Source organism: Anarrhichthys ocellatus, unplaced genomic scaffold (genome assembly GCF_004355925.1).
Source record: "Anarrhichthys ocellatus isolate YVR2014 unplaced genomic scaffold, GSC_Weel_1.0 scaffold26, whole genome shotgun sequence".
Classification (NCBI taxonomy): Eukaryota; Metazoa; Chordata; class Actinopteri; order Perciformes; family Anarhichadidae; genus Anarrhichthys; species Anarrhichthys ocellatus.
In genome coordinates, this window is record NW_022280056.1 from 2588718 (window position 1) to 2600893 (window position 12176).

Genomic DNA, 12176 nt, shown 5'->3' on the forward strand with positions numbered 1-12176 from the left:
TTTTGCTTCCTCCACGGGCACCAGCAGGAAAAACGCTTTCTTGTCCCTTTTGAAAATCAGCCCACCTCGTCTTTGACGGCCCTCCATCTAACATTACTGCTGGATTAAATCCAGCGTCTTCAGACAAGCCCACTTCCTCACCAGAGAGCCCACAAACCCACGAATAAACACCCCAGTGTGCTTGATTTCTTCCCCCCCAGATCGTATCAGCACGCTGGGGGATCTGAGCGGTCTGAGAAGTTGTTTATAGTTCCTGCTTTTACAGAGACGATGATGTGTGATGCACATAGCCTACAGCAGGTAAACGATCCCAGCATGCACTGGGACCACAGTGTCACAACTGTCCTGAAAGCATCGTTTCAGCACTAAATATCTCTTCTTTTATTCGCTGATACATGCCGCAAAAGCAGAGAACACATGTGCGCACTCAGCTCTGCGAGATGTCAGTTATAACTCGATACTCTGAGGATCCAACATGGAAGACATTAGCTGGAAGCCACATCGTTCTTTTCAACTCGTGTTTCCATTCATCTTCTGTCTGTTTAACATTCCTCATGCTGGATGGTCCCCAGTATGGTTCTGAAGCTTTTGTTTATTACGGATTCAAATCTACTCGATTGCAGCCTTTCAAATGAGTCTTAGATCTCCTGCATACTAGACTCTTGGATCATTTCCTTAATGTATCCATATCTCCTTCCTTCATATAGGATCACATGAGTGTTTCAGGGCGTCAAACTAAATGTAAGAGTTATAACTGTTCTGTAAAACATCAAACAGGGAGATTTAGTGTCATTACCTCAATGTAAACATATGTTTTATTCATTTCAAGATAGTTCAGAGCTAGCAGAGACTCGCTGTGTCTTTAACGCATGTTCGGATAAGTCATGGTCGTTTCTTTTCGTCGTAACGAAAGCAGCATGATGAAAAGTGTGATCAAGAGCTATATAGAACAAATTGAATGAGATGGCACCGTGAACCGGGATCAGTCTGCGGTTCTGTTTATTTTCCCAGCATGCACACAGCGGCTCTGACTGGATTACAGCTCACACCAGAAGCGAGAGCCAGGGGACCGAGCGTCCTCCTCAGATCTCGGTGTCAGTTTCCCTCCTCATGCAACATTAGAGGAAACTCTCCGAGGACCGAAGGCTGAGAACGCTTCAGCTGCCCGACAGACAAATAAATACCTCCCGCTTCTATTGACCTGCAGAGAGTCTGAATGGACTTGCTTCAGCTAAACGCAGTGAACCTGTGGAATTAGATAAAACTTCATAATGCATGAGATAATGATGATGCAAAAGGCTGCATACGTGTTCTTCTTTGTCTCTGAAGCATCAATACTGGCACAATATTGTATCATGCTGCAGAGGAAGTATTCAGATACTGAAATAGAAGTCGCAATACTGCAAATGGAAAAAAGTGTCACTTAATTAAGTATGAGTACGAGTTTATTATTCCATTATGCATCTATGTGTTAGCAGCATTTTATTGTTGGAGGGGGTCATTGTGGAGGAAGTTTGCACACTGTTATTTATCAGTTCATCATGTAATTTGTGTGTAAAACCTTATTTTTGTAAAGCTATAAAAACAGTTATATAATAAAAACGACAGCGACACTCATACGGTCACAGAAATAATCATATATGTACTGTTTTTATTTACTGTGGCTTTGTAAAGCAGCTTGATTTAGTTGAACTGTAAATGATCAACCAGAGCTGAAGAGAGTGTCGGGTTACACGCTGACAAGCCTGGACACGTTGAACGTCATTTCTTCTGTTCAATAATAATATAAAGACACGTAAACCATCTTTAATTTGGGATTCATCTGTGAGCCACTCAGAAATAAAATAAATCAGGTACCAGTCTTCTCAAACTTCTCCACTCTCTACAGAACCACGTGTTGTTGGAAACTAGATATTCACTGGAGACCTTCAGGTTTATATTTCTACTCAGAGCTCACTGAACTCATGGGACCTCTAAAAGCTGCTGACAACTTTGACTTAGGCCATGTCCACATTACTCCGTTTTTACTCCGTATTTGCTACGTTTACACTGAGCGGCCACACTACGCCGGAGTTTTGGAGCACCCTAAAGGGAGGAGTCTGAAAACTCCCCAGAGGTTGGAGGTATATGAAAACTCCGGGGTTTTGGTTGAGTGTGGACGGTCGGAAACGGATGTGTGTTAGAAAAAATGAGCCCACACCCATGTTCGCTACTGGATTGGTTATTAGCAGCCATGACGTCTCCGTCCCTGATTCGTCACACTCACTATCACGTGACCCGTACCCGGAAGAAAACAAACAGCCAGGGCGACCAGTAATTCATTTCAACATGGATAACTAATTTCAAGCGTTGCTGCTAGCTGTTGTGCAGTAAAGTCTGCATATCTGTGGAGGAAGCAGCTGTTATTGGAGCTATTCAGAGCTATGAGTTACAACAACAACAGTTAGTGCCTCGTTGTTTTTAGATTCTAATGAGAAGACACGGTGCTTCGTTTTACTTCTTCCGTTTGGTAGCCTTGAGAGACCTTAGTCTGTAAGTATGCCTGTATGAAGCATGAAAAGATGTACGAAGATATATTATATTCGCTAATGCTAATTGCGGTTAGCATTTCCCCATTGGCGGTAATGTTACAATTAGCTTAGAAGCTAGCTAGCTAGTCGGACATGTTACATGATGTTCAGAGCTAGAGTTGTGCCCTAAAATATGGAGCAATTCCCCCATGCCCTAAAGAATTGATAGAGGGCGAAGATGCTGTCCCTGTTTTTCTGCTGGGTGACCCAGCTTATCCCCTGATGCCGTATCTCATGAAGGAATACCCCAATGGCGGAGCTACACCACAGGAGCAATAAATGCTATTCCGAGCTAGGAGTGACAAACAGACAACAACACAGAGGAAACGAGTGATCGACATGTGTTAACCACATTTATGGACCCATAATCTAGTAAACGTTTACATGTAAGTGTTGACTTTAAAGTTGATATGAGAGAGAGAGACCCGCAGCGCTGTAACTACGTCTGAAAAATAAAACTTTCCACGAACTGTCTCTGTTTGAGTTTATAGAGGAAGATCTTAAGTATCAAATACAACCTTTCATTATTAAAGACTACTTTATTACTCTGTCGTATTTTGTTTAACTAAGCAAGCAATCCACTTCCTGTTTACACCGTCACACGCATGCCCAGTGTACGTTAATGGTCACGTGCTGTCAGCCTTCGAAGGCTGCCGTGTGGATGCAGATCAACTCGAGAATGATGCTGAAACTCCCGTGTGGACAGAGATCGTTTCTATTTGACAACTCTGCTTCCAAGTAGAAACGGAGTAGTATGGATGTAGCATTATTTCCATTTCATAATGTGAATTTGAAGAGGTTGGTGGTTGCATGTGTGTTAGAAACAAGCCTGTGAAAAGGTTCCTGGTGTTGAAGTAAAGGCCATTTTCTCCACCAGTACTCCGTCTCTCATTGTCTGTGGCCGGTGTAGCTACCTCACTGAGACGTACAATGGGAGGCTTCAGCAGACAAAGAAAAGGGGCATTGAGGTACTTTTTAATTGTTTGTGGTGGAGTTCTCTCATCGGGCCCTTTCTCATTTAAATAGAAATGGGTGAGCCATTGCAGAGGCAGTGTGCATAATCTGACTAGTTTTCTCTGTAATCACAGGATGTAGTTGGACAGGATGACTTCAGATATTTCGGAGGATGTGTCAGCAGCGATAAAGTTTACACTTGATTTCTAGGCTAAATAAACAAGCCGAGTCGAGAAGAAAGACACGACTCTTTAGATCCAAAGACGATCAAAGACACTCACGGCTGGTGGTTGATGTCCTATTTTATAGTCCCCCCCCCCCCCCCCCGATTATAATTGTTCCCTTTTCACTCTTCTCTCCATAACCAGGCGAACACGAGCTATTTGCATAACTGTTCAGACCTGCTCGTCACCCCCTGCTCCTGCCCTACTTCCACTCCGTCAGCCTAATGCTTCCCAGCACTCTCTCTCTTTGTGCCTCCTCTTGTTGTTCTGGGAACGTACGCTGGTCGACACTTTCAACTCGAACTGAGATCCGTTTAGTGGGTAAATAGGCCCCAAATTATGAGAGACTGGCATGTTTTTTCCCTATTTGTTGTCTCTTTTCTCCCCAGTGTTGCGGGGAGGCCTTTGTGTTGTGGAGCATCAAGAGGTGCAGAGATCTGATCTGTGAGTGTATTATGGTGGAAGAATAGGGCTGTGGGATCTGATACTGTGAAAATGAGGGAGAGAGAGAGAGTTGAGGGTACACTGAGTGTGATATGGGCGTTACACACATTGTGTTATTTCACAAGTTATTTTTCACTTCTTATTTGGAGAAAACTAGTTTCTGTGAAGGATCTAACTTGCTTGAGCAGAGTATTTATCAGTATTGAACTTCCTTTTATCATAGGGAAGTTATCAGAGGGGGTGGTGGAGCATTTGACTGCAGATCACGACGTCTCTGGTTCAAATCCAGATGCCCTCGTGCTTCCTACAAGAGTCAAATATTTACAGAAGGGAATCATTGAGCTACAGAGTTATGAAACAAGAAAAGACTTTGCTCATCCCTGAAGGAAAATTCACATTAAAACCACATGGATAATCTATGGGCAAACAGGCGGAATGTTTAAACAGGGATAATACAATTTATGTATCATCTCTAAAACAATGAATACTATCTCGGTCATAGGATACATGGAGCGTCGGTGCAGTGAGGCTTTTGTGATTCCTCCATTCACACTACATTTCTTCCACAGGTAAACTGGACTCCCTTGGGTCTCCCTCATCAGAGCGTCCTGTTACTTAATCTGTTTAGAAACGACCAACCCTCTGCGACCTCCTCGCTTCCCGGGGCCTCGGGGCCTTTGTGGTGTCTCCCAGCGGGCCCAAAGGAAACTACCGCGAACATTCCCCATCAGGAAAGGCCCGGACATTTCTGAGGTGCCTGGTTCCCCCCTGAGCTTTTATCACAATATGCTCTTCTGATACTGTGACACCCTCCGTCAATCATCTCCACGATACAACTCCATCTGCATCTAGTTAGGATTTTAATGCAGCCAGAGGTCTATTAGCAACCAGTGAGATTAATTAACCGTCTACAAGATTTCAACCTTTTTTTCTTGTTGTTTTTAAGACTCGTGTGGATTTGAATTCATGTTTTGGTAACGCGGAGCGGCAAAGTTCAGTCGTGGTCTTATTGTTTTCGGAGCGGGCTGATATACTGCAACATTAAGGAGCCATGACAATGAAAAGCAGATGTGACTGTGGGGCAGTTAAATGACTTCACTGCTATGTGATAACAGTGAGAGACCATGTGGTAAATGCTGGTAAATAGGTGAACACTTAGCGCTTAATACACAAGTTAAAACAGATGTTTATTTTTGGTTTCTACCTAACTTGTCTTTCGTGTCATTTGTCTGTGATCTCTCATCATTTTCCCAGCTTTGCCAGCTGTTATTTATTTTCATGATCCGTAAATTGCTATTAATATGTGGTGTTAAATGACAACAGCGGGACTCAGTATTAAAGGATAATGGCTAAATGGGCCAATGCAGGGGCTGCACACATGGTGTGTATTGAACAGAGCACCTGTCAGGAAATCCTGCTTCATTACAGACTCCGCAAACGCGCACCTTCCTCCCAGACTGTCCAACCTGGTTAGCTGAGGGAATCCCTTCTTTTTATGGCCAGGATTAGTTCCCGGCACCAGGCTTGGCCCGGCTCCAGCCGTGGGGGACCAAGAGCGGCCTCCGTCCCACAGAGCGGCAGTTTATCTCTTGCGGTGGGGTCCGACTGGGCTGATCCTCTCATATTAAATGGATTAGCGGAGGCCTTGTTCTGCTGTCAGGAGCTCGTGAAAAGAACAGGGATTTAGCATGTCGGCATTTTTCCCGTCTGCCAAAATTCTCAAACTGTAAATGTAAATCATGTGCTCATTGAAAATAAATCCTGTTCATGGGGCTTCTGAAACGTTAAGTATTTCCGCACGCTAGTGTCAGAAACATGATTCGTAGCTGACCTCTCAGTGTATCGGCCGCGTCCAGCTCTTGTAGTATCCGTGGGAAACTGTAGCATTAGTGCTGCTTACAAGCCTTTCTGATTTCCCATGGGACACATCCATGACCGGAGCAGGTTAGGTCGGGACCCAAATGCTGCATGGCAGGACTGGGATAGAAGAGATCGTGTCACAGATATCAGGAAATAAATCACATGAAGAGTGTGAGGTTTTATTCTCTGGATTTATTCTCAGATAGAACATCACTGCTGTACCTCAGCCAAGAATTTATCGAGTTATTTCATGTCACACAGACAGTGTTAGATCTCGAGCCCATTCTTTGAATAAACGGACGGCAGGTGCTCGTCCCGGCCTGCGCTGCTGTATTAATCTCCTTCTGAAGGCAGCTGACCCGCCACCCTCGCAGGCCTCCATACGGGCGCCGCGCTAATCACACTGTTTGATAGGAGGCCGTCTGTGGCGGAGCCCTCACGCCACCGCAGATATGCTGAGATCAGGCTGGGCACAAACAGCACTGACCCCGGATCAGCCCCCTGGCCCTGCTCCAGGACCAGACCCTGCGCTGTTAGCTTGTGTTAGTCTGTTTGCAGCCAACAGGCCTTGGTGCGGATCTCTAGTTAATGCCATCAGGAAGTTGTGCTCTGGTGACTGAAGGCAGAATGCCAAGCTGAGATTCATTGATTTTTACCCCAAACATAGAATGAGATTTTTCTAATGTTTTGGCTTCGAAAAAACTGTGAAAATGTTCTGCAAAGGGCGGCTATTGTGTTGTCTTAAAATATTAAAAATGTCCACATTTATTCACATTACCATGGCCACAACCCTCGTTTATATTGTAGAGAAGCTTGTTGTCTTCAACATGACATCAATTTGTCTTTGTTCAGATAAGTCAGAGCTCAACGAGGAGCCCAACACGCATTCCACCCAACTGTGTGAATGTGTGTGTGTGCATGTGTGCTTATGCATATGTGAATGTGTTTGTTGGGTGGGCTTGGCAGTGAGGTTTCATGTCTATTTAAACACACACAAGCAGAGTTACATCTCTCCCGTCAGGTTCCAACAGTCTTGGTCATGTGATCCCCGGTGAGCCCCCTCTCCCCTCTAGCTCGGCTGGACTCGGCCCAGTATCATTAAAGTCTGTGTAGGCCATTCAGCGAGGCAGGACCGGCCCCCCGATTGAGGCCACACTTACTCAGTGGCCCTTTCCCACAACCTCCAGGCACCTTGGAGGAAGTCATTCATGCATAACGTTGCTGCCTAATCAAAGGCTGAATGTCGAAGTTGTCCCGGAGGTTTGGCTGCTGCGAGTGCGGCATTAGCAAAGCACATGCTCCCCTTTCAGGGAGAAACAATGCCGCCCGTTGTGTTCGGTCCACAAGTGTCTATTTTGATTTAAAAGAAGGATCTCACACGTAGAGAGACAATGAAGAGAATATCTCTGTCTGCAGGAATAACACACGGGACTCATTCAAGACTGCACACCACCGTGAAAATGAACAAGCCCCGCGTGTCGGGATCATCCTCGAGATAAGAGCCGCTCTGCTGCTGAAATCAAAGGAGTAAAGATATCATCTGCTGTAACTGTTGTGACAGGTTGAATTTATCTCTGTTTTTAACTGTTGTAACGAGGTCTATTGGGCCCCTTAGACATGTCAAAATAAGAGCTTAGAGTGATAAATGGATGAGACCGCCGGATCCCTGGATTTACTCTGATAAGAGCATTAGAGCGCTCGTTAGTGAGAGAGATAAGCGCCATAAAATCACCTGAAAATGCAATTTGTGATATCTTTAATCCAATATATTTAGAGACTGGGTGTAACAGTGAATGTACAACAATAAACCGAACAATTCCTGAAAACCGAAAGCGTTAAATGTCGTTTTACAAGTTCTATCCCACCTCCTCTGGCCTCTTCGATGGTTTATAAATACCAGTGACCCATCTTTAAATAGGACATTGTTTTGTCTATTGTCTTTCCATCCCAGAACTGTCCTGATCACTGATGCTGAAGCGCTGCGGTAAACATCCTCTGACCCTCCGAACCCTCCACTCCCATCGACTCTGACCTCATGTTCTTAATCCTCGGTTACACTACCCAGGACTCTGTTTTAGGAATGTGGCCAGTATTTTCTGTTTCCAACACGAGATATTGGTTGTAGACGTTAGAGTTGAACTTTGTGTTTGGCTGATAGGATTAAAAAACTACAGAATGGGGACATGTTCTCAGAATCAACCCCCTTGCCCTTTTTGATCCAGTGGAAACTAACTATATCTACAAGTATTTTTCATTGCACCTGTTTGCACTTTTTTAATTTGCACAAAAATCTAAATATCGGCAGAAATAATGTTTATACTTTTGGCTGCGTCAGAAAAGTTGGTGTATCGACAAAAGAAAAATCTGATTCTGAATCTGACACTAATAGAAACAGACTAAATGAATACATGTTTCTCCCAATGCACTTAACTCCTGATATTGAAACGTGGATTAACGAAACAGTTTCTAACAGCTCACGATAACGCAGCTAGCGTGTCAGAGGACTACGGTGGCCTTCAGTATAAACATAAAGACGTGAAAGGCTCTTGCTAGAGCCAGTGTGTGGTTTGTCCCTTCTGGGCTACTGTAGAAACATGAGGGACTCTGTGAAGAGGACCCGCTCCCTATGTAGATATAAAACGGCTCATTTTAAGCTAACGAAAACACAACAATTCTTAGTTTCAGGTGATTATACGCGAATCAAAACATAGTTGTCAATATCATATTCCAAAGCTACAAAAAAAAAGCTGCACACTGACCCCTTTTTATTTTATTTCACCGATTTTCTGTTTAAGACTTGCTCTAAATTTGTACGGGAAGTTAACTTTGACAAGTGTTTTTTATTTTTTTTGCATACGAAGGTTTCCTAATTTGTTTGAGATGTTAAAGGAAAAAGCACCAGCTCTAGAAGCGGGAAATAAAAGTTGCTCAACACGGTTTGTCCTTTCAACGTGATTAGGCTCAGCATCAGACTCATCTGTTTAAAAGGAGCCCTTTAAAAGGATGTTTAGGGGCTTGGAGACGGGGGTGTGCTGGACTGCTGGTTCCCCATTCTTCCCATTATCCGGCTTGCCATTTTCATTGGAAGGAAGGCCATCTATCAGGAGCCCCTATAGGTCTTTTCAGACATGAATAAAAGGATCACTGTGAACAGACCTGTCTGTGGGTTGCTCAGACATAGGAGACAACAGATGTGTTAAACATAGCCGGCTCCCTCACACACAAAAAAAAACTGGGGCTGCATGCTCTCTAATGGATAGGCAGCTTTATGTTAATTGCTGAATGGAGTCGGTCAAGGCTCCTGCATGCTTTCAGTGAGCACGTTCAAGGATCAATCCCTTCTTCATAAAGGAGACTTCACTTCCCTCCACTTTCAGGAAGAGAAGAGCTGCAAAGAAAAGGCCGTAAAATTGTTACAAGACATTTAACCAAACTGCATCTTAAAACCCAAAGGTTTGGGGTTTTTGTACTATAGGTAGGCGGATCTAATACTAATAAGTCTTATTGCTTCATTATGATTGATACAAAAAAAACTACGATCCATCCAAGATCACGATTCTGGCCGTGGGATCGGATTGAAAAACCAAAAAACTTTACCTCAAATATGTTTTTTTTATATTTTTCCTAAAACATTTCTGTATTTTGGCTCGATGCTTCTCAGTTGCAGACAACGAAAGACTTCCAGTATGATCGCAAATGGTGAGACCTTGTTGCTGTTGGCCTGCAGGGGCCACGCTCTCCTCCTGTATTCCTGTGGGAATCAGGATAATCCAGGGAGATCACAGCTTTTTGTCGGGAGCACAGATGCTTCATTCATTTACCCAAACAGATTGTTTTACATTAAGTTCTTATAAATGCAGCAACATGCAGTGCAGCTATATCAAAATATATATTTTAAAAAAGCAGATGTTTTGTTGATTCCATCCAAACACTTAGAGGTTTGACTCTGCACCCCAGTATCCTTCTGTGACACTGGAGGAGGAGGGGGAGGAGCAAAGGTCCCTGCATCAAACCCCGGAGCCTAGACAATGGGAGCTTGGCGTGGACAGCCCGAGGCGAAGCCATCTGCCACAGAGAGAGTGGAGTCCCTTTGTCAGCTATTGTGGAATGTGGAGGCAGATTGATGAGAGCCGGGTGATTCCTTTAGGGCCCGGCAAGGCAGCAGGCAGCGCAAAGAGCCCGAGTAGACACCACAGGGAACTCCCTCTCCTTCTGTCTCCACACTCAGCGGTCACATGACGGAGCAGCCAGACGCTACAACCTGGGAACATGATGAGGGAAAGTGTTGTGAGAAGCCGATGTAATGTTTTAGATAAATACCAGGTCAGTCCTGTTCTCAGCGGACTTTTTGGTATTTCTTTCGTTGCTTCTTTTCTCAATAAGTGGAAGAATGTTTTCTCCTTTGTTGCGTTGTATAAGAATGTCATGCCAGGTCATGATGGTGTGCCTGGATCATGACCTCTGACCCTCTCAGCAGGTGTGTGGAGGATGGCCTTTATTGAGAAAAGCCCGTCCAGAAGCTCTCTGGCTTTTGTAGTGGGTGGGTCAGGGGGAGAAGGGGGAGACGGGGCAGATGTTGTATGTGAAATCCCCCGGGGAAAGTGTGCCACCACCGAGGGAAGGGGTCAGGGCAGAAGGGCGGATCTCTGACACAAACAGCACAACACACAACTCCAGTTTCCATGGCAGCTTGCTGCATCACTAAGCCGTCTGTTCTTGAGGACATAAAATAGGACTTTAGGCTCTGGGATCAGTAACAAAACAAGCCTTTATTCTGCTTCTGATAGCACAGCAACTCCAGAATCCACTTAAGCATCAGAGTCCGGATCAGATTTAGTTTAATTTGAATATTAGATGGTTCCAAGGTAAACAAACAAACAAGCAGTAGTTCAGTTTAAGTACATTTACTAGTAAATGTTAGTAACGTACAAGTTTGAGGTACTTTACTTGTCCACTGTCATGTGTCAGATGTCTGTGAGTTGTTTTTTCTACCAAAGAGAGAAGAGGGGCTTGAGGCCAAAAGAGGTCAAATGATCAAATATTTTTTGTAAAAATCAAAGATTACAGAACAATCCAAAAGATGAAAGATTTGTGGATAACTTTGTTTTTTCGTCTTTCATTTCCTGTTAATGAGCTCACGACCCTAAACGACGTTGGAAACCACTAGACTAAACTAGTTATATCAGTAAAGGGACAGTTTTCTGCAGAACAAGTTCCTACTTTAAAGGTAGAAATTACGTAACATTTTTGCATTATAATTCTAAAAATGACGAGACCTATGTAACATATTTTTAAAGTAATTATTATCCCAAATGGTTTCAACCCAGAGAAATGTTTTTCAAGGTGCCACGGTGTGTTTCATTTGGTCACCTGTCAATAGAGAGGCGAAGTCCCTCCCTCTCCGGTGTCCCCCACGGGACATTATTTAAAAATATATATATATATATTTTAGTCAATGGCAGGAGACAAATATTTTTTTGATCCTGTTTTAATTGTACCATGAATTACACAAAATGTTTTTTCAATTTAAAAGGTAATTTTGCAAGTTAAGAAAGTCGCAGTTTGTCATAGATTTGTTGTAGTACTATTTAGTTTAGTCTAAAACTGATCAGTGACCTATATCTCTCGTCTCGCACAATGACCTTCACCAATACGGCCGTTACCTTGGCTTGCTAGTTAGCTAGCTAACTTAGCTTATGTTACATGCATAAAAGTAACGTTATCTTACCTGATGTGGTTTATCCAGGTATGAAAGACAGGCATTGTAGCTTCACGTGAGACGTCAATTACGCAACTTTTGTGTGTGCAGTCTTTCTAATTCAGTAATCCAGTAGAGACCTAATTTATTGATATATTTCAATATCAACCAAGCTTACTGTGATGTGCTAATACAACACGTGGCTCATGCCAGCCAGTAACAACGCATAGTAACATTCAAAGATTACAACATTCAACACTTTTTAGTTTGATTGCTTTAACCACGGATAACAGCGCTGGGCTAAATAACGTTAGCTAAGTAGCTAGCTGTATGGGTAGTCGACTCATCTATCTTACGTTAGCAAGTGTACACCACCTTAGCTAACGTAGCTATTGTTAGCTAATGTATCTATCGTCAGCTAATGTT